Source organism: Marmota monax, unplaced genomic scaffold, assembly GCF_021218885.2.
Source record: "Marmota monax isolate L192 unplaced genomic scaffold, Marmota_monax_Labrador192_F-V1.1 WCK01_AAM20220418_F8-fsc00020, whole genome shotgun sequence".
Lineage (NCBI taxonomy): Eukaryota > Metazoa > Chordata > Mammalia > Rodentia > Sciuridae > Marmota > Marmota monax.
In genome coordinates, this window is record NW_026692912.1 from 19,869,416 (window position 1) to 19,892,198 (window position 22,783).

Sequence of the window (22,783 nt, forward strand, 5' to 3'; positions counted from 1 at the left end):
GGGCAGGTACTACGTCTGACTCAACTTGGTTTCCCTAGCATGGTACTGAGCAGGCTTTCAGCCTGTTAAATGAATGAATTACTAGACATAGTATGGAATGTGTTGGGCTTGTAGTGGACAGTGTCAGTAGAAGGATGTGTCCGGTCACATGGCTCTGGTCTGTGCGTTAGCTAGGCTACAGAGTCCCAAACAGGAACAAACAACTGAGCTCTTCTAAATCCAAGTATTTGTAACAGCCAGTGACTGCACAGTCCCGATCATTGCAACGTGATTATATCAAACGGGAGCACAAAACAGACACATGTCTCCAGATTTGCTTCAGTTCTGTTCTTGGACCATTCATCCTGACATCCACTGAACATTACAGTATACCGAGCAGCGTGCCAGCCAGCCCCTGCCCTCACCGGGCTTCCACAACATCAGAGTTTTCAGGCACTGGGAGCAGAAGCATCATGTGCTGTGAAAGGCCATAAGGGGTACTGACCTCATTGGAGGGGTCAGGAACACTTCCCTGAGAAAGTGACCTTCACAGTGACCCTCTAGGGATGAGCAGGAGTTGGCAGGCCAAGGGGAGGGGAGGATGTGCACTGGTCCCTCCTCTGGCCCCTGGGGGCATTGCTCCAGCTGCCTCCCCCGTCATCTCATTCTTCCTCCACTCCTGCTGCTGCTTCAACTTGCAGAAGATCCTCTCCTGACCTCCCAGCCCCTCTACAGATACTGTTTTATTCTTCTGCTCCCCTTTTTTTTTGGCAAAGCTCTCCAAAGAGCTTCCTGTACTCAGGGTTCTTGAAAGCTCTCCCTGTTCCCTCTTGAACCCACTCGTCAGCCCTGCCCCTCTCCAGCACCCCGGGTACTCCAGCAGGTCACCAGTGCCTCAACCTGCTGGGTGGAATGGCCCGTTCTGGTTCTCATTGGTATTTGCTGCCAGCCCTGTGGGCAGAATTGGCAGCTCCCCTCTTGGGTTTCCTTTTGGAGCCGCCTATCTTTCTGGCTCCCCAACTGCCCCTGTTTGGCTTCTTCAGGCCTGTCCTCTTCATGTCAGGGGCCAGGAGCTCTGTCCCAGACTCTCTTTGCCTTGGAAATCTCCTCTAGGTGCGGTTACCTTCCAGCGTGGCTCACACCTGCGTGTGTGTCTCCAGCTGGGCTCTGCCCTGGGCTCCAGACCTTGCCCCGCTGCCCTTTGATAGTTTTCTCTGACTCAGCATCTCAAGACTCCGCATATCCTCTTTCTTCCCATCTCTCCCCCCAGCTACTTCTTCCTGTTGTTCCTCTGTGAGTAAATGGTAACTGCGTTCTAGTGCTCAGGCCAAAAACCCGATGTTGTCCTCGAGTCCCTTCTATCTTTTATTCCCCGCATCTACTTTACCACCAAATGCTGATGGCAATATCCTAGGAACACTCCAGAATGCTACTGCTTCTCCCCACTCCTGCCTCCGTCCTGGTGCAGCCTCCTCCACCTGGGCTATTGCAGTGGTCCAAGAGCTCTTCTAAATCCAAGTGTTCGCAACAGCCAGTGACTGTTCCCCTGCCCCTGCCCACCCTAAAGTCTATCTTCAACCCAGCAGCCAGAGGATCCTTTCACAAAAGTCAGATCAGCTCGCTCTTCTACTCCGACCCCTGGGATGGCTCCCCATGTTGAAGTGAAGCTGATGACTCTGAGGTCCTCCCTGACCTGGCCCCAGGTCTCGTCTCTGACCCTGGTGCTCCTTATCACCTGCTCCAGCCCCTGGCCCGTCCTGCAGCTCACCAAGCACACCTCTGACTGGGGCCTGTATCTTCCATTTCCTCCCCAGAGCACCTCTGCCCCCTTCTTCACTACTCCACCTCACAGCCTGCAGGTCTTCGCTGAAATACCACTTTTCTCAGGAGACCCTGCCTACTTATTTAAGATGGTGACCTCTCCACCCTCCCCCTCCACAGTCGTTATTTTAACAGACGTATGCTGCCCCCACCCCGGCCCCTTGAACGTGAGCCCCATGAAGGCAGGACAGGTTAGTTTTGTCCACTGCTCTGTTAGCACGTGGCCTGGAATATAAATATTTATTGACAGAATGAAAAAAAAATACACACCCCGAACAGGTGCTGTGTGGTAGGAGTGCTGTGGAGAGGGATCTGAGGAGCTGAGGCACCCTGACAAGGGACTGCCTGAGGGAGCCAGAGCTGCCCAGGGCAGGTATCTGGGCACCCAGAACATCCGTTTACTGAGTGCGCCTGGTATGACCCCGGGCTACTTTTTTGATTCACCCAGTGTCCTTCAATGGTAAACTTGCTATTTCCATTTTACAGAGGAGGAAACTGAGAGGAGACCCAGAGGCTAAGTGACTTGCCCAAGATCACAAAACTGGAAGTTGGCACAACCAGGACTCAGTCCTGGTCTGATGGACACAAACCTCCAAACTCTTATAACTGTGCGGAAATGAGCTTAACCTGATGGTTAGTAGTAAAACAGATATTAGCGTGACCACTTTCCAGTTTCACATTCTTCTGTGCTAAAATACTAGCCATGCCACAGGACCAAAAATTGTGTCCCACCTAGGACTCCCTGGGGTTTCTTGATCTTGTGCCAGGCAGGTACAGAGCAGACCCTGTGCCCTGAGGGCCATGCCAAGCAATATCCCACTGAACGCCAAAGCCCATTCATGGTTCCTACCAACAGGCAGACTCAGGCCTCTCTGGCCAGCTGGAAAGAGGTGTCTGAGAGCTTCTGGTTTGGGTTCTGCTGGGAGGTGGGACTGCAGTGACGTCAGTGGAAACAGCTGGTTTGCAAGTGTTTGCCTGGTTTCCATCATGCCTTGGCCACTCCCTCCCATACTGGTGGCCGTGCCTGCCCAGAACAATGGGGAAGAGCCACCCCCAGGCTAGGGCAGGCCTGCTACACCTTGTAGGCTGCTCACCTGCTGTGGCTGGTGACAAACACCTCTGTGCTGCTTTGCCAGGGACAAGATACTGCCGGAGGCCCAGGGAGGCAACCTGGCTCCAGGAAAGGCTTGAATTCCAAACTTTCCCAAGGCCTCAGACCCAGGGGGCTGCACTGTCTTAAGTTCAGTGCCTTCCCAAATGTGGGCTCTCATATCCCTCCTGGGAAAGATCTTGCACTTGGGCCTGAAATCTAAAGGCTGAGCCTCTTCTATGAAATGCAGCAATCCCACCCATGTTGCACACCCGGTGAGAAAAGTGGAAGCACTTCAGAAACTAGAGATTGGAATAATGTGATAGCAACACTATAACTAGAATGACAGTAACAATATTAACAGCAAAATGTGCCACTGTCTTGGACCCTTACAGTCACCCCCTGAGGAGATTCTGACAGGGAACAGCGAAACATGAGCAGGGGGAACTCAAAGTTGAGGGAACAGTTCTATAAACTGAGTCCACTGTGCTGACCCCCACATGCTTTTTTAAAAAAAAAAAAAAAAAAAAACAATTTACCTGCAGCCTGGATTAAATAGAGCATATATTACATTGCTCAGCAAACAACCTATTATCTGCAGGAGAAAGGCAGGCCAAAAAGCTGATAAGAACAAAGTTACCCTGAGGTGGGGGTGGGGTGGGGAGGGTGGACTTCTGTGACCCTTACACAGACCAGATCATGGAAATCAGGGAGATAAGTATAATTCCCCAGGTTCCAATTAGAACCAGTCAGCATGAGCCAAAGTGACCTGGAGTTGTCATGACAGTGGTGACTTGAAAGTCTGATTTCATTCTGCTGTTGGTCAAAAGTTAAGAGATGGATCTGGGTGGGTCTTTCTGGAAACTTCCGGGGACTCCCAATAAAACTGGAGTGCATTAGGAGCTCACTGTCCTTCTCTCTGAGAGGACCCACTCTCTCCTGTGAGAGTGTTGCTTTTTCCCTTTTCCTATCCCTTCGGTAACCTCATGCCTGTTATTCTGAGTGACGTATCTGAAATCTTTCTGGCATGATTGCAAGAATTGGGGTTTGAAGCAGGGATCTCCGTGACTGCCTCAGTTTTGTGGCAGGCCTCTGCCCTGTAACAGTACCACTGTTACCACACTTCACAGAGGAGGTTCTCAATCCCGGTCCAAGCCACCTTGCCCAGAAGCAGTCCGCTACCTGACAGTGCCTTAGCTGCCTGCTCCACTTTAGGGTGGCGAGGCCAGGGCCAGGGTGCCCTTGTAGACTGTGATGTCTCAAAAGAGCCTTTCTTGCAATGGTCAGGTTAAAAGTCAACCAAACTTGACAGCCCACACTTGCACATGGCTTCGGGTCCTCAAGGCCCTTTGTGGAAACATTATCCCCTTCAATCATTCCAACATTCAGATCTAGTTATTAACATTATGTCCATTTTTAAGGTGAGGAAACGAAAGCTCACAAAAGTGCCAGGTGACTGGCTTGAGAACACATTGCTGGTAGTGGGACCAGTCTTGAAGCTGTTCGATAGATTTGGGGTCTTACCGTCTAATCTCTTTGGGGCCTGGACTTAATGGGGTGACTTGGAGCAGATTGACTTACAGAAAGGTCGGGAAGGGACTGGGCACTGTGCCCGGGGCCTGATATATGTTGTCCCAAGTAACCCAGTGGGGTTGTTATTTTGTCATTCCCCACATTTGATCAGTGGAGATGCTGAAGCCCAGACAGGCAAAGGGACTTGCCCTAGAACACGTGGCAGGTAAGGGCCCAAGCTGGGCAGCTGGAGCACAGTCCCTTCATACCCAGAGCCATGGCCTACACTGCCCTTGGCCTCTGAGGCATTTATTTTCCTTAAAGATTCCAACCCCCAAGCCTTTTGCTAGTTTGGCAGTTCTGAATGGGCAGTAATGAGTGTGTTTACTTTTGCTCTCTTGATATTTATTCAACTAATTGCATCCCAAGAGAAGTAACACCCCCCCACCCCCCCCCCCACCCCGGCATTCCAACCATCTTAGGCCTGGAGAAGAGCTCAGTTCCTATCAAGGCCGAGCTCCTCAGTTTCTTCCTATGACCAACAAAGAAAAGCAAATCCAACTGTTTTCTTTGGCTTCAAAATTAAAGTAAAAACGGCTCTTGGAATCGCTTTTCCACATTGTGTTGTGAGGAGTTTCCACCGTGCAGGGTTTCCCTCCCCACAGTGAGGCTGGTGACCATGCCGCGTGACAGCCTGTGCAAAGAGGGAGGGAGAGTCCCCAGGGCTCGGTCCTACCCAGCCTCCCTGGGGGGGGGGGGGGGGCTGCTTCTGAGTGTCCCTGCTTGGCTTGTGTGGCAGGGCCACACACTGTGCGTTCACATCCCTCTCACCACCATAGCCCTGCAGCCTAGGCTATGGGCCACTTTGTGGGAAAAAGTGACATTTTGGTACAATGGAGTTGTGTCCTGCCCTGTGGCAGAAGGTGCTGGCCTGAGGTCTACTTATGAGTTCTCATGCCAAAGGTTAGGAATGAGAAAAGTTCAAATTATAAAAATGATAACCATAGCCAATGACCAGCACTTATATACATCATCTCAGTTCTCCCAACAACGCTGGGAGAAGGCCCTGGCCATCAGCATAGTGGCCATGGTTGTACACTGTTAAACTTGAAGGGGAACAACATACATTTGTGGTCTTGTGCGTGAGTATCACAGCTATTTTCTAGTCTGCACAAAGATGCTGTTAAGGCTGGCAGCAGGGCTGACAGCCATCCCATTTGCCGGTAAGGGAATTAGAGAGATTCAAAAACTGTGAATCACTTGCACGAATCAGTATTACTAAATAGCAGAACTGGCAACAGAATCCCAGAATATACCCCCAAGCACACCTGCTGTGAAAGTGCCAAAGTAACAGGAAACCCAATAGAAAATGTTCTCTGACCTTCCAGGCAGGAGGAGGACAGGAGCACTCTTGGGGTCCCCAGGATTGCAGACTGCGGGGAAACCTCCAAATTAAGCCTCACTCTCAGGAGCTGCTTCTTCATCAGGCCAGGTGTGGTCCTGCCTGGAGAATGCATAGACACCCCCTTCCCAGGCAGCACCACCCCCTTTGTCCCTGAGCAAGGGCTGAGAACAAGTCCAGGCTAGAGGTGTCCCAGCCCCATGGAAGGACCAAGAAGCAGGCCTCTGCCAAAGCAGCGAGAGCATCTGGAATTGCCACCTGGCTCACGTGTGCCCACCAGCTCCAGGTATCCGGTTCTAGCAAGCTAGAAACTCAAGCTGTGCTCAAGTGAGTCTGACGGACAAGAATGTGAGTCAGGATCATTAGACCAACATCAGGACAGAAGAGAAACAGTGGGAAACTTCAGCGCTGACAAATGGTTGTTGCTGCAAGGGCCTGGCGTGCTGGCAGAGTGCACCTAAGCTGTCTGCTGACCCAGGGTGCAAGAGGGAGTCAGATGAAGAAAAAGTCCCAAGAGGGCTCAGCTGACCACGTGACCAACAGTATTGGGAATAGCGGCTGGCATTTGTTGTAAACTGATGTGCCCCTCTGCGCTCTGTCTCATTGGCTCTCACCCTTAATCAGAGGGCCATACCTACTGCTTGCCCTCCGATCCCGAGGCCTGTTGTCCTGTGTGATTATTCATAGCACCCTGTTTCGTTCTCAAATGAAGCACCACGCTTCATTTGACCCCTTACCCAGAAGAGTCTTGCCAGCACAAGGCAGTACAGGAAACCCAGGTTTGGGAAGGTGAGGTTGCTGCTGACACTTGGAGTAAATGTCAGGCCTGGGATTCCGCTGACACTGCCAGCCCCAGGCCCTCACACCCACCAAGGCTGCCTCTCCAACCAGAGTGAATAAAAGGTGCCTGTTTGTTTGTTTGTCCAATGGCCAGGAGGAGATTACTTCATACTGTTGCCTGGATGAGTAGAAATGGCATTCGGATCAGCACAGGCGGGGTTTTGTTGGATGTTAGAAAGAGCTTCTTGATCTTACAAGTGGTGAGACCCCAGAATGGGCATCTAGGATGAGCAGTGGCAGCCTCACCTTGGAAAACCTGGAGAAGGGACTGTGCATCATTTGTCCTCCGTGATTCACCCCCAGCCTGGAGGCCAGGGAGGGAATAACCAGATCTTCAACCGCCGTGCCTCCCAGCCTGGGACCCTGTGAATCATCTGCCGCCAGAAGGCTGTGTAGGCTTCCAGGGAGGCTACAGCCAGTTCCTAAGCCCTACCAGCTCAGCTCTCACAAAACCTGCAAATGCACCATTTGTCTCCTGTCCAGCCTTCCATCACCCATCCATTTAGCTTTCCTAGCCAGCCCGCCATTATAGATTGCAGCAACCTGGGTCCAGCCCTGTCACAGGAGATAGGAACACAGGAGTGAGCCAGATAGCCCAGGATCAGAAACCCTCCAGATGTGCTTAGAGGAGTAATAGGGGGTGGGGACAGTTTTGCCTGATGCCCTGGGCTCTCGTGCTCCTGGCACGGGTGAGCTGCTGTCTCTAGGGAAGGACTGAGAGCATGGAGGCGGGATGTGGTCACACTGTGAGATCATAGGGCAGGAGGGGATGTGGTTAGGCTGGTTGCCTTTGCCAGGGGGCCAAGGATACTGCTGTTATTTTTTGGGAACCATTTTGAGATTCCCCTAAAGTCCACGCACTGAACCCTCTGTGCCAAGAGCCATGGCCAGCAGAGCAGAGGCAGGGAGTCTGCAGAAGCCATTTAAGAGTCCTGGCTGCTACATTTCCGGTAATGCCTATGTGCTCTGGAGCCCTAGAACTTGGGGAGCCTCAGACAAGAGGGAGAAGTCAGGGCTGGATAGCACTACCCCAGGGTGGCTTCCTGGGGAATCCAGGCTTTGCCTGCAGCTGTTTTTCTGGGTACCAGGGCCACCAGGGACACCTTGGCCTGTCAGAATGGATTTGTTCCTTGAGCACTGGAGCGAGCTCTTTTTGGGTCTATTTCATTGATCCCTCTGCAAGGCAGGGGCTGTGGTTATCCCCATTTCACAGATGAGCACACAGAGGCAAGGTTCACGGTCACTTGCCCAGGGCCACAGAGCTGCCAAGGGGTGGAGCTGGGCTTGGAGTCAGCTTCTTGCCCACACAGTTCTAGCTGGCTCCCTGCCTTTGGGCGCTCTCTCCATGGCTGTCCACACTGCCTGCACATCCAGGGCCGCCTTTCCAAAACTCAATGAGGGGTCGCTTCAGCATCCTACTTGCAAGCAGAGCCCAGCTGCCAGCTCCTGGCCTTAGCATGTGCCCTGCTTTCTGCCTTAAGCACTTCACCCACTGCTTCACCTGATGCGGGCCTGTCTTCCTTTCAGGTGACCTCATGAGGCCATTCCTCTGTGAAGACATCCCTTTGTAGTGAGGTCCCCACCTTCCTCCAGCTTGCAAAAGTGGCCATGGCCTCCTCCAGTCCAATATACAGGTCACAGAATGCACCCATCTGGCCACCTGTGAACTTCTTAAAATCATGGTGAGCTTGGATGCAGACTCAGAGGTGTATAACCCTCTGAATGCCCAGTGCCCAGGATGGCACCCAGGCCACTGAATAGGAATTCTAGGATTTCATTCATTCCGTGTATTTCCCCAGCCAGCATCTATACCATAGGCTAGAGATACAGCAGGAAAAAGGCAGGAGAGGTCCCTGCCCTCAAGGGGCCCACAGCCTCAAGCATTCCTAAAGAAGATGATAACACCCAGATAGGTCGGCTCAGGGGCCCATGATCCACTCAGGCTGGGGCCTCAGGGAAGGGGAGGTACCCCAGAAAAGACACTGGCTGGACATTAGGGAGGCCTGTTGTACAGCTGGGTGGAGGGCTTGTTTGCTTGAGACCTGGGTCTGGGGTTTGCTCCGTGGTTCCACTGGTTGTCTGTTATACAGATCTTCTCTCTGCCTGGCTCAGGGGCGGTTTCGGAAGTTCGGCAGTAGTTAAGGCAGACAGGACCTTCCCTGGGGGAGGGTGGATTGGGACCACCTTAGATGGGGCTTTGGGCATTCCAGAGCCAGGCATGTTCTTGGGCATCTCTGGCAGAAAAGAGGATTGATTCTGGGCTTCTCTGTGGTGGTCTTGGCCTGCTTGAGGGAGGACAGGGCAGCAGAGGGGGCTGAGGCTCTGGGCCTGCTGGCCCCAGGACAGGCTGATGTCGCCAGAGAAAGGACCTGACACAATAGCTGGATTGTCAGAGGCTGGCTCCCCCACCCAACATTTTAACATTCCTATGATCAGAGTGTGTCTCACAATTGATATGTACATGGAACAGGACACTGTTAGAATTATAACCGCCACCCCCCCCCCCAAAGCTGTTATTAAAGCAGTCCTAAGACTCAGTCCACGTGAGGGAATATAGTTTTGTCATAGAAACTGCCCCCAAATGAGGTTTCTGGCGTGACCTATCTATCACCACAAACTTCAAGCTGCCCACAGCTGAATAACCCTTCTATTTGGGGTGTTTTATATACACTGGGAAAAAATGCGCTATTCAGTGAATTGATTCTTTCTGGGGCTTTCTGCCGTATGATTGTGCAGGATGGTAGTGGGCTGGGCTGGGCTGAGCACAGATTGGGTTTGCATCTTTGCCCTTTGGCCCACTGGTGAGACCATGAGAGAGGCACGGTGCTCCTGAGCCTCAATTTCTGCTTCTGTAAAATGGGGCAGCACCACCCACCTTGAGAACCCTCTGAGCCCCATGGGCCCCCTCTTTAGGACTCTTACACCACTGTGTGTTGGTATAAATATTTACTGTCTACCTGCCTCATCTTGCTGGGCTATGGGCTCCACACAGCAGGGCCCCACCCCCATCTGTCTGTTGTCAATTGAGAACATTCCAGATTAAATGGGTTATGATTCAGAGAGAGGCCAGAGGCTGAATGTACCTGCCTTGGGTGGGGCTTCTGTCTGTTGTTTGTTCTATTGTAGCTACCAGATGCCATCTCTCAGATGTCAGCTCAGGGATTGCTCAAGTGTGGCTCAGTACAAACAGTGAGGATCTGAGCACAGAATCTGCAGTCCTAAGGGAGTCTGCAAAGGAGGATGCAGAAGATGCTCTGTGGTACCTCAGTCAAGTAGATGAACATTTCTCTGAGGCCCCACCCCCACGTGCTAGAGCTGAGTTCTGATGGGGGCCAGTGCCATGGCTCACCCAGGCATGCAGGTGTTTAATATCCCAGATCCACCTTGTACTGGCCATGGTACAGCAGGGGTGGTGTGCAGCTGCTGGTACATGATACCAGGAAGAGACGTAACACTCCTGCTCCGCTGCCTCCAAGGTGGGCTTCTGTGGATAACAAGCCATGTGATGAGGCCGGATGAGCATGAGGCTCTCAGAGGGGGTAGTGCAGCGATCCATAGGACAGTAAAAGCAGACTTGGCTGCTGGGGGCATGGGACAGGGACCCAGCAACAGTATCAGGACAAAAGAAATTGAGGAACCTTACTCAAGACAGTGGCATGTGGAGGAAGAAGACATGGGCTTTGTAGACTGACAGTCCTGGATCCAGGTCCCACAGAAATCAATTAAGTGTGTAACCTTGGGCAAATTAACCTCTCTGAGCCTTAGTTTTCTCATCCATAAAATAGGATGCTAACCTTAGAACCTGCCGCTGAGGGTTGTGGTGATAATGAAGTGGGACAAAATGTGCTCCTCGCTTAGCCCAGTGGGAGCTTTTTTTAACCATGATGGGCTCCTTCCTCCACCCGTGAGCTTGCAGCAGTGCCGTGTGGAGCCCTCTGGACCATGTGCTTTACGTGTTTATGTCTCTTCCACTGAGACCCGTTAACCAGGCCATGAAGTTAGTCAGAGCCTCTGCTCAGCCTGAGCTGTCCAGAGAAGACCATGAGCCACCACGCCAGGCCTCCCAGCTGCAGCAGGGAAAATGTGGCTTCAGCAGCCACAGAGGCCTGTGCTAGAGAAGCACATATTTCACAGCAGCTTTCAAAATGCCTCCGAGAGCTCAGGGAGCCTATTGGGGCTAAAGGACAGAAGGTGCTCTCCTGGAATTAAATGCACCAGTGTTCTGTGGCACAAGATTCACCGCCGTGGCCAGCCTTGCTGGTGGCCACTCCATGCCTCTTCCTCTGCGACTCTAGGACAGTCCTGGCCTCTGGTCCTCCTGTATCATTGAGGAAGTTTTATTTTCTCTGAGATTCTAGCAGGGATGCAAAAGAGCAGAGCAGTGGTGCCCGTGGGCAGGTGGGAGAGGTGGGGTGCTCTGCCTGTGAGGTTCAAGTGCTTGGATCCAAGTGTCTGCACAACTCCTGGGTGTGGACTTCTAGAATGCACACATACTTCAGGTGACCCCAGACATAAAGCCCCTTGGGCTCCTGGAAGGTCCCCATGTGGGTAGTAGTAGCTGCAGCACTGGCTCTGCCTTCTGGGATTTCCTAAAAACTTTAGCAGAATATGTCGAGAACAGGGAAGTAATTTGAGTCCCTGCTGTCCCCTCTGTGCAATTCTGATTATTATGGCTCATGATAACCAGTGACTGATGTTTTCTAAGGATTTTGCCACACACCAGGTCACATGTGCTCCTGGAGAGCAGGGGAATGTGGCCTAGTGCATCTGGAGCTACATGACTGGACTCAAGTCCTGGGGCTGGCACTGACTAGCCCCATGGCCTCACACTCCACCCCTACCTCAGTTACGTGATCGTGTCTGCACTGTAGGGAGATTGTAAGGATTCTGTGCATTGGGAAGCACTTGGCTCAGCTGCTGCTGAGACGGGCATTATTATGCTCACATTTCACAGAAAACTGAGATTTAGAAAGGCTAACCATTCTGCCAGAGCCACTTGGCTAGTAAGTAGAAGAGCCTGGACTTGAAGCCAGCTCAAGAGCTCTACCCTCCTCTGCCTGCACTTGGAAAATCCACGTGGGGAGCATTTGGCCAACCTAGGAAGTGGCGCTCTCAACTTTCCTCAGAGCCCTGGTGAAAAGAGATCCTTTTCTGAGTAACCAAACTGGCCTCTGGGAGCTCTCATAATCCCACAGCAGAGGCAACAGCTGACCCATGACACACATATCACAGAGGGAGAAGGGAAGGATCAGTAAAGAATTTCTGTTTGGAAATGTTATCTAACGCTGAGAACTTTCAAGGGACTTGGTATGTGATGCCTGCAATGTCCCCCTGCTGAGCTGCCAGGGAAGCCCATTGTCCCCTATTACTTGGCTGCATTCAGCAAGTTCAAGACCTGGGGGACCCTGGGTGCTTGGAGGGGTCTGATGTCCTAGGGCATGGAGGGAAGGTCAGGGCAGCACTTTGCCCCAGTCCCAGTGGCAGAAACCCATGGGTGACAGACATCCCATCCAGCACGGGACACTTCTGCTGCTGTCCTCACCAGCTGGAGGGATGTGAACAGGCTGCTGGGCTCCAGAGAACTTTCTAAGCAAGGCCTTGGTCTACCTCTGGACTGCATTTGCTTCTGCTTCTGCCTTGGCATATTCTCTAGCCTGGGTGTGCAGGAGCCCAAAGCCTAAGGACGCCTCGCCAAGTCCCGCTACCCTGCTGTCTGCAGCTGTCCGTGCACTGCCCCCTCAGGCACACACCTACCCGCACAGCACATATCCCAGCTGCGGCCCCATCCCAGGAGCCGCCTGCTCTCACCCCACAGGCCCTTTGTCTGAAGGAGGAGAGTGGGGCTCACTGATGAAGCCCTCAACATCCTGACCTGTGATCTTGCACCCCAAGCACCACCCCTGCCCATGTCCACAGTCCTGCCCAGGCAGATGCCTGGTTGGCTCCAAGTGAAAGAAGGGAGTGATCCCTGTTGGGTCCAGCTGCACACACTCCCTGGTGGAAGGGTCAGGGTCTGAGCCCCCAGCCCCGGGGCCAGCTGCTGCCTTGCTGCCCCTTGCTGCCACAGACCTGGCAGCTGGCCCCTTACCTCTTCCCTCCTGTGTGGCTCCTGGGGCCGCTCCTCACATGCTGCACTGTGGCGTCAGCGGGGCAGCTTGTCCATGGCCTCCAGGAGAGGTCCCAAGTCACAGGCCGAGCTGGCGGCCCGGCAGCCCTGCTCACTGGCCTCTGTTGGCTCTGACTTGCAGCCGGCTCCAACGAGGATGGGGCGGGGGCCAGCGGGGTGCCCCAGGGCTGCTCTCAATCTGCTTTCCCTCACTGCGGGGCAGGCGGCCACCTTGGTGCCATGCTCTGCAGGTCTGGCCTTGGGCAGTGCTGCTCAGGGCTTGGGGTCCATCCTCAGGCCGACTGCAGCAGCCTCATTTGAACTCCCAACTCCTTTGTGGAGGCTTTACATGCCGCTGGAGGAAATTGTGAGCACAGCCTGACCCTGGTTGGCTGCAGGCACTTCTCTCCACCCACCAGTGCAAGAGGATCCCCCAGGCCCCAGAAAGGCTCCGGGCCTCCCCTCAGCCCAGACAGGGGCGGGCCGCCCGGTGATGTCACACTAGCTCCAGCCCCAGCTGGTCCAGCCCCTCCCTGCCCGCCCACTTTGGCGGCCTCAGCGGCCCCCTCCTTTCTCGACACGGGCTGGCGGGCCAGCTCTGCTCGCTGGCCCGCTGCTCCCCAGAGCCAGGCAGCTCCGGGGGCGTCCTGCAGAGGCAGAGCGCTTCCCAGTTGACTCAGGTAATGGGCTCACATCGCTGCCCTGCAAGCCCAGGGAGCAGCCCTCCCTGACAACTCCCGCCCCATGCACTGCCTACAGAGCCCCAGTCCAGGGCGCTGCTCAGCTCTGTAGCCTCCCTTTGTCAGCTCCCATTTTGGAGGCCTCGCTTGAACTGCTCTCCAAACCCTGGGGAAGGGAGCCCAAGGCCATCCCGTCCCTGCTGCTGGAGGTTAGCAGGAGGCAGCAACTTAGGACCACCCACTAGGGGTGGGGCACCAGAGAAGAATCACTTTCTACCTGAGTCACCTTTCCAATGTCCCTTACCTGCAGCAGTAAATTAGGCAGATACCTCTAGTAATCTATCTCCCAGGGCTGCGGCAAGTGTTCCAAAGGATGGGCCAGCCAGATCTTGCACTCTGAGCCTCTCTGTGGCCCTGTCTGGCCTCAGTGTTATCAGCTGTGACTAGTGGGACTCTTCTAGGAAGAACTGTTGGAGTCCCACTTGAGATCTCGGAGCAGAATCTGCCACCTTAGGTGAAATCTGAACATTCATAGGATCAGAGCAGGAGAGAGTAGATGGCACCTGACCCCATGAATCAAGCATCCTCCAGACCTGATGCCCTGTCAGGCTGGTCAGTGGGGAGGCAGGGTCAGAGGAAGGAGGGCCAGGCCTGCTGCTATGTGCTCTGTCCAAGAGGAAGAGGAAGGCAACCCCCCCCCCCGAGGCACCCAAGAGTGTTGTTCACCCTTGTTTGGACTGCAGTGTGGGCAGTATTGGCAGTGGCTCTTTTTTCCTCCTTAAAGTCTTAGTGATGATGGTGGTGAAAACTTCAGTGGAACTCTCCCCACCTCAAGGCACCATGGATTGTGTTCCTGGCCCCTGGGCAGAAGGGCCACTGAGGCCCATTTAGGACTTCCACTAACCTCTGCAGGGGTGCAACTTTCCTTCTTAGCCTCTCCCCAGCCTCTCAAGCTGTCCCCCTTTTCCATCTGTAAGTTCCTTCCCTTTTTAGAAGAGAACCCCGTCTTTGCAGGCCCCCACGTTAGAGAGCTAGATTAGACTGTTGGTCAGAAATACTCCCTTGCTCTGCTGTGGGGTGAAAATGTCAGCCCACTCTGGATTCCCCAGAGGGCCTGGAGAGCTCCTGAGGGGCCATGGGGAGCATGGTGGGCTGGGGCTTGAGGTCAGCAGACGTACATGGGAAGGAGCTGAGTTCTTCTCCTCAAGCTGTGCCCTTGGCAGGATAAGGAACCCATATTCTGCAGCCCAAGATAAACACTGAAAGTTTGGTGTGTCTGTCTTTCCCCCTTTCACCCTCTCTTTCTTCCCTCCCAGTTCTCCCAGGAAGAGTTTGTTGGGAACCTGCTCTTGACCAAGGTCCCTGTCCTCTGAGCAGCAGTCAGGCTGGGAGGCAGACTGTGTGCACAGAGGTGCCGGGCGCTGAGGGCAGATCTCACCAGTAGACCTGGCTGAGCCTGAGTGGGGCAATCAGGGCTCTATGAGGAAGTGATGCTCAGAACTAGCAGGTGACCTCGTGGAGAAAGAAGGGTCTGGGCAGAGAGGATGTGTAAAGAGCCTATGGCAGATTGCTTCTTCAGAGAGAGCCCAACATCATCTCCCAGGACCCAAGGAGACCTCAACACTCTGAGCCTCTCTGTGGCCCTGTCTGGCCTCAGTGTTATCAGCTGTGACTAGTGGAACTCTCAGTGTTATGAGCTGTGACAGTGGGACTCTGGTGTCCATGCACCACCTCCTTGAATCTGAGTATCTTTGTGAACTTGTCCCAGCATAACACAGTGGGAGTGACTCTACCTGGCTTGCAAGGCCAAATGAGAGAAGAGCCTGAGCTTTACAGAAGCCACTGTGCAGAGGCCATGTGCTTGATAGGCAGCCCCAGGCATGTGAAGAAAGAAGCTTCCAGTTGATTCCAGCCCCTGGCCATGGGGCCACCCAGCTTTGGAGTCTTCATTTTTGGGCTTCGACATCAGGAAGCAGAACTAAGCCATTCCCGCCTTCCAGATCCCTGTTCCTGGCCCATAGAGCCCATGGCTGTGAGGCAGGGTGGCTCCAGCTTGCTGGGTCTGGGTCCCACCACAGCAGGAACTGGAGCAGATACCCAGGCTGCAGAGTGTTGAGACCCTAAGAGACAGGTGGGACTTAATCCCAGGAAGCCACCAAAAGGTTTTGAGCAAGACAGTGTCAAGGCTGCTTTTATTTGTAAAAGGCCACATTAGTTGTTGAGTGGAGCTTGGACTGATGGGAGCCATAGACTAGCCATCGAGAGCTGGTGGCAGTGGTTGTGACCATCCTGGCAGGAGGTGATTGGAGGCTGATTGTCCCACTCTGCCCCAGTCCCTTCCTTGATCACTACAGTAATTCTCTTTTCCCAATTTGAAGTCCCTAGGATCCCATTAAGTGAGGGGGCAGCATCAGGTTGGCCTTCCCCTGCCCGTCTTTGCACAACCTCTGCCCTTTTGGTGGTTCAAGGCAGCCAGGGATCCTGCTGGGGAGCTTGAGCTCTGGAGCCTATTCCAGTTCTGCCACTCATAGCTCTGAGCCTCACTTTCCTCGTCATAACATGTGGATAATACAAGGATCTGCTTCGCAGAGCTGTTGTGAAGATTAAATGAGAGATGACATAATAGTGTCACACACACACTCTGGCTGATGCATAGCTCAGTGACTTCCTTTAATAATTCTTTATTGCTTCCTTCACTGTGAGTACCTCAAGGACAGGAACAAGTGCAGACCACACAGGACTCTCCTGTTGTACAACCCAGGGTGGGGGACAGAACTAAGGACCAGCCGACTGGGGAGGGTGAAATGCTGTGACCTGAGTCTGGCAGATCTGGGCACAGATCCTGACCCTCTTACTACTCTGGGCAACTTTCTTTTTTTTTTTTTAATATTTATTTTTTAGTTTTCGCTGGACACAACATCTTTGTTTGTATGTGGTGCTGAGGATCGAACCCGGGCCGCACACATACCAGGCGAGCGCACTACCGCTGAGCCACATCCCCAGCCACTGGGCAACTTTCTTATTCTCTCTGAAACTTTGTTTCTTTGTTTCTAAAATGGAGCTGACAATACTTACTGCTCAGGTGAATGTGAGAATTGAATAAGATAAGGCTCGCTGACACTGCACCTGGACTCCAGCATCTGCTAGAGCCCAGGAAGCACGGGCTGCCATCCCCTTCTCCCTGCCCTCCCATGTCACCCATCATCTCCATCAAACTTCAGCTTGACTCACGGAGCTCAAAATCCCCCACCTCCTCCAGGTGGAGGATTCTGTTGGATAGAAACATCATGTGACAAAAACGTCAAGGAGAAAGGACTCTTCATTTTCCTTGTAGTTTTCATCAAGATGAAAAACATGTGATGTTTATATGGTGGAGAATACGGAGACTCTTCATGGATGTGCCACAATTTGTACAAATGCTTTCATGTCTTATCACCTTTCTGACAGCAACAAATCAAGTCATCTACTAAGGTACTGTGTATGTGGCAGGGGTGTGTGGGGTCCACACTTGGTGTGTGTTAGAGGGAGGGAGGCTTGGAACTCAATCTTGCAACCTCAGATTCCTACCCAGTCTTAAATTTCCAAAAGTGAACCCAGCCCCCTGAACACGTTTTAAATATTTTTATTATCTTCTGGCCTGTGTTGCTTCTGATAAGTCAGCTGCCTTCCTTTATATACATAAAGGGTCTTTTGGCTTCTTTCAAGATTTCCCCCCAATCTTTGATTTTTTTAGCAGTTTGACTGTGATGTGACTAATGATTTTCTTCATATTTATTCTATATGGGGTTCAATGAGCTTCTTGAAACAATGGATTGGGTGTTTTTTTTTGTTGTTGTTGTTGTTTTGTTTTTGTTTGGTTTTAGTTTTGGTTTTGGTACCAGGGGTTGAACCCAGGGGCACTCAACCCCTGAGCCACATCCTCAGCCCTTTTTTATATTTTGTTTAGAGACAGGATCTCACTGAGTTGCTTAGGGCTTCACTAAATTGCTGAGGCTGGCTTTGAATTTGTAATCCTCCTTCCTCAGCCTCCTGAGTTTCTCGGATTACAGGCATGTGTCACCATGCCTAGCTGATTTTTTTCCCCCCACTAAATCTGAGGATGTCAGGGAAATTCAGGGTCATTATTCCTTAAATATTTTTTATGCTTCAACTCCCCACTCGTTCTTGAACTCTGTTTACATACTTGTCATTCCACAGGTCACTGAAACTGCATCTATTTATTTATACCCATTCTTCTCTTGCGGTTCAATTTGGGTCATTTCAGTTACCTGTCCCCAAGTTTTCCAACCCTTTCTTGTATAGTATCTAATCTATTAATTTCATCCAAAGCATTTTCTATCAGGTACTGTGGTTTTTGATTCTAGGATTTCCATTTGGATGATTTTTATAGTTCCCATTTCTCTTTCACTATTCCCTATCTGCTCACTCATTATGTCCTTCATTTTTCCTAAAATCCCATGCATATTTATAATGACATTTTAAAATCCTTATCTACTAATTCCAGCATTTAGGTGTGGGGCATAAGTTGGACTTTACTGACTGTTTTTTTTTTTTTTTAATTCTCTTGATTGTGTGTCACATTCTCCTTTCCTCACGTAACTATAATTTTTTATTGTATAGTAGACACTAGATATACAGTACATCAAAGAAATTCTGTATCTGATTTTCTTCCTCTGTTGTGTTTTTCTAGCAGGGAGTGAAGCTGCTTGGTGTGTGGAGGCTTGGTTTTTAGGCTTTGTTTTGGTAGTTTTATTTTGGTTTTGTTCACAGCCTGAGGGCATACCTTTCACCTTGGGCTTATGTATAAGACATGGCATTTCTGGAACCAAATCAAAAGCCTCACATATTTGCTGAGCTGCTTTAACATGGCAGGACTTGAACTCCAAACTCTGTCTTCCAGGACATTGTTGGAATTTCTTCCTCCCCACTACTGCTTTGGTCCTTGGAGTCTCTGTCCACATGTGTACAATTTTGGTGCTAGCTAGAAATTTGAGGGGAATCTGTGTAGTAATTGGGAGGTGTCCCCTTCTGTAGTGCTCTCCTTTCTGGTATCTTTCCCTTTCTGGGATTTTCGAAGTCTGTTCTCTTTGTCCTCTTCCCAGATAGTGACTGCTGCTCTCTGCTTCAGTTCTGCTCTCCTGTGCATCTCCATGTCCCAGAAGTGCCCTGCGTGCTTCCCCTTTTTCGAGGACCTGTTCCCTCCAGCGTCTCTGCTTTTGGTTCTTCTCTGATGCTTCTGAGACTTGTTTTGTTTGAGTTGTCCAGAGTATCAGATTGCTACTGATCAGGGGTTAGGTCAGTCGAGACCGCTCCTTCATGTCAGGACCTGGGACTTCCCACATCCCAGGTAAGTTTGTCTTCTCACCCAGCCCTGTTCTGCTGCTGCTGGTGGCACTGTAAGCTAGTCAGATGGCTGCTGGCTCCTCGTCCAGGATCTGCCCTCTCTGCTCTTGGTCATATTCTGTTGGGAAATATCAGCCCAAGAGGCCCCAGGTTGCTTCTTTTCAAGTACCCACCTGGTCATTAGAAGATGAAAGAGTTGTGCTGTCCTCACACATCTTGTTAGAGCATCCAGCTCTACATTTAATATATATCAGTTTATTTCTTCCTCTTTGTTATAGTTTAGATCTTAAATATCCTCCCAAGGCACATGTGCTGAAGGCTGGGGTGCTGAAGGCCTGGGGTGCTGCTTTTAGAAGGTGGTGTACCCTTGAGGTGGAGCCTATGGAATGAAGTTAGGTCATTGGTGGCATGCCCTCAAAGGGACCCAGCCTCTCCTCTTCTTCTCCTTTTTCTTCCTGTCCATCATGAGATGAACAAACCTCCTCTGCCACATGTTCCCACCATGTGTGCTTCACCACAGGCACAAAGCAACAGGGCCAAGAAACCTCTGAAGCTATGAGCCAAAATAAATCTTTATTCCTTATAAGTTGATTACCTCAGGTATTTTGTCACAGTGCTGGAAAGCTGACTAACACATCTCTCAAGACTCTGTGAGGGAGTGTTATGGTTCTATTCTAGCAAGAGACGGAGGTTTAGCAAATTGAAGCTGCTGGCACTGAGCCACACAGGTAGGAAGTGAGGGGACTGAAATTAAACCCTACATCAAGCTAGGAGGAACGCAATTGTCCTGAAAACAAGTTGTATTTCTTCAATTCTAACATACTTTTTCTTGTGTTCAGAGCATGATGCATCTTCCAGTTGATGGCATGTCATAGTGTAGTTTACAGCTCTTTTTTTCCTCTAATAGAATATGACGCATTTTACAGTTGAGGACTTATTTGTCAGATTTGAAGAAGTGTGACTGTTTTAGTCATCAAAGCTCCAGTTAAGTTGGCCCATGGTAGAGGAAAAAAAAGGCAAGTCCCTCCCTTCCTGGTCAGCTGGTCTTGGAAAGGCCTGGGGGAGTGTCCAAGCATCAGGAAGCCTGCACACTGCCAAAGGCATCCATCCACCAGATGTAACAAAACAGCCGCCTCTGAGCTGAGAGTCAGCCAGCTGGTCCCTCCTGTCCTGGAGGCGTGTGTCAGGTCCTGTGACTTGCTGCTCCTTGCTGGGCAGGGGCTGTACCCTGGTGGGAAGTTAGGAGACTTGTGTCTGTGTGAAGTCTCCAAGGTAGTGCTACTGTCTGGTGTCACAAAGGATATCCAGGCACCATAGAAAGTCCTTTGAGGAGTCTGTCTGATAAATGCTTGCTAGATAAACCAATCCAAAGGTCAGAACAGGGTGCATGCTCAGTTTCAAAGCAGCTCTGAGAGCCAGTTGTTAGCTCACATATGATCCGTTTCACTCTTAACTTCTCCATCCACGTGTCAAGGGACAGTCGGGCCAGTACCTCTCCTCAAGTGTGGACATCACCTGAAAAACCCGTTTGTTAGTCAACAAATATTATTAAGCCCCATCTGAGCACCAGGTCAATTTTCCCAAAGCCAATTTGCTGAGATTTCAGTCAACTGGTTTTCATGATACCTCAGAATAAGATTTTAAGGAATGCTCATTTTTCCTTGGCCTAATGCTCCTCTACTGCAGCTGAGCTGGGGCCCATCCCAAGAGGGGAGACTGAGGACCATGGAGAGTAGAGACTCCATTGTAGTTGGCTGGTTTTCTTTGTTTCTTCATAACAAAAATTTCACAGAAGTTTTCTAAAATATCCCCATCTAATATAAAATTTTTAAGATATTCTCATTACTGAAACCTCGTCTAGATCAGGCAGGACCTTTGTCCCAGATAGCCCCACTCTTCTGAACACTGCTGCATCAGAGTAAAACCTTCAAGACATGAGCCTTTGGGAAACCATTCAAATCCAAACCCTAACAGATTGCAACCCCCTTACACAGATACCTGCTAAAACCCTCATGGCAGAAAGCAGCTAAGCTGTTTCTGACCTTGTTGACCTTTCTGGGACCCAAGGAGGCAGCTAAGTGAGGGCTTCTGGCAAAAGCCTGATAAAGTGAAGTTCTAGGAATGAGAGCGGGGGGGTGGGGGGGGGTCACCAGACAGAGGTGCTGGTGCCAGTCAATGACTGCTGCAGGGAGCTCTGACTGCAGGTCTGATGTAGGGGTCTCCAGGGACCACACACAGGGCCTGCAAGGAGTAAGGGCACTGGTGTAGGAGGCTTGCCTCAGTGCCACCAGCCTCCGGACTACTCCTTGCCCACCCTCCTCCCTGCCTGGCAGGGCCAGATAAGTCCTAGCTCTGAGGCCTGAAGCCCTGAAGGGCAGGGATGGGCTTTCCCTCTGTGGGTGTTCTCCGCCTGCTGCCCAGATTGCTCTTTGGTACCCTGAGGTCGGCCATGAGCACTGCTCAGTGGGCTTCCTTGCTTGGGTTAGGGCTGCCTGGTGCAGGCACCAGTGGGAGACAAGAGGGTGGGAAGAGAGCAGGTCTCTCCTTGCAGAGCAACCCTGTCTTTGTGTTATAGGATCTGCCAGTGACGGCTGCCAGTTCCACCTCCACCACTTACTAACTATGTGACTTCTGAATTCTCCAGTCTCCATTTCCTCATTTAAAATGAGATAGCACTGTCCCCTTCCTAGGATGTCAGGGAGGAATAAGTGAGTCGGTGTGAGTGCTAATGTCCAGTGTAGCATCTGGGCAGAGTTGGTACTCAGCACATGCTCTCTTCCTTTGGTGATCTGGAGCCCTGTTATTTCGGGTCCTCTGAAAATCAGTCACTTTGCCTCTCTGTCTTGAGAACTTTCCTTTAGCTTCCTCTTTTGGGTTTGTCATATCTGTCACTCTCCTAGCACCACTACCTCTAGCCTCACTACTGATAGTCCTTCAATCCCTTCACCTGCAGCCAGTGTAGGAAACCTGCTTAACCAAAGAAAGGGACCTTTTAACACGTTGGAATGTAGGCTGTGGAGACTGTGCAGACACCCCCCCCCAAAATAGCTCTCAACATTTTCTAAGTACTTATTGATCCCTAACCCCATGTAAGGTGGGTTCTGTTTTTATTTCCCAGTGTTTTAGTCAACATTTTTATTGATGTGATGAAAAGACCTGATAAGAACAATGCAGAGGAGAAGTTTATTTGAGGCTCACGGTTTCAAAGGTCTTCATCCATAGATGGCTGACCCATTGCTCTGGGCCCAAGGTGAGGCAGAAAGGATATGGAGGAGGAAAGGACATGGAGGAGGAAAGCAGCTCCGAACATGGCAATCAAGAAATGGGGAGAGAGAGACAGAGAGCGAGCAAGTACACATGCCAGCTCCACTCACCAGGGACAAAATGTAAACTCCAAAGCCATGCTCCCAGTGACCTACTTACTTCAGCCACACCCTACCTGCCTACGGTTACCACCAATTAATCCATCAGTGGACTAATTCACTGGTTAAATGACAACTCTCATATTCTAATAATTTCATCTGTGGATGTTCTTGGATTGTCTCACACACGAGTTTTGGGGGCATGGATAATATCTAAATAACACCCAATTTCAGGATGCAGAAACTGAGGCTTATGTTAATTTTCCAGGGTCACATGCTGGGTCAGTGGTAAGGTAGGTACTCTGGCTCACAGGGACTGTCATCTCAGCCTCTGGGTATTCTTCCTCTGTGATAAATAAAAAGCAGCTCCCCAGATCCCAGGAAGCAAGTCATTCAGATAATCCACTAATTGGCTGGAAAACTACAAGGTTTTCTCTATAAATATGCAATGTTTTAAAGTTTCTATCTGTTCTTGTTCAGCCTTTTACACAGAGCCACAGGGACACACAGATGCACATTTGCACTGGCCTCAGTGAACCCTGGCTGCTCACGCTCTTGCTGTCAGCCTCTCCTGGGTGACTCAGGCCTGCACAACAGACTGACTTCACTGAGGGTTGCAGGGTGGGGGAGGGGCGCTGCTTACAGGAG

The 22,783-nt window shown here is 51.3% G+C and overlaps 2 protein-coding genes across 14 annotated transcripts in view; one reads left to right on the forward strand and one right to left on the reverse strand.

Moving 5' to 3' along the window:
- Angptl2 (angiopoietin like 2) overlaps positions 1–13,223 on the reverse strand; it is a 34,943-nt gene extending 21,720 nt beyond the window's left edge. Inside the window, exon 1 of the mRNA XM_046451206.2 lies at positions 12,733–13,223. The gene's annotated coding sequence lies outside the window, so the exon portion shown is untranslated. The remainder of the gene's footprint in view (positions 1–12,732) is intronic.
- The window catches only part of Ralgps1 (Ral GEF with PH domain and SH3 binding motif 1), a 245,250-nt gene that overhangs the window by 152,373 nt on the left and 70,094 nt on the right, over positions 1–22,783 (forward strand). The gene's annotated exons all lie outside the window — the stretch shown is intronic.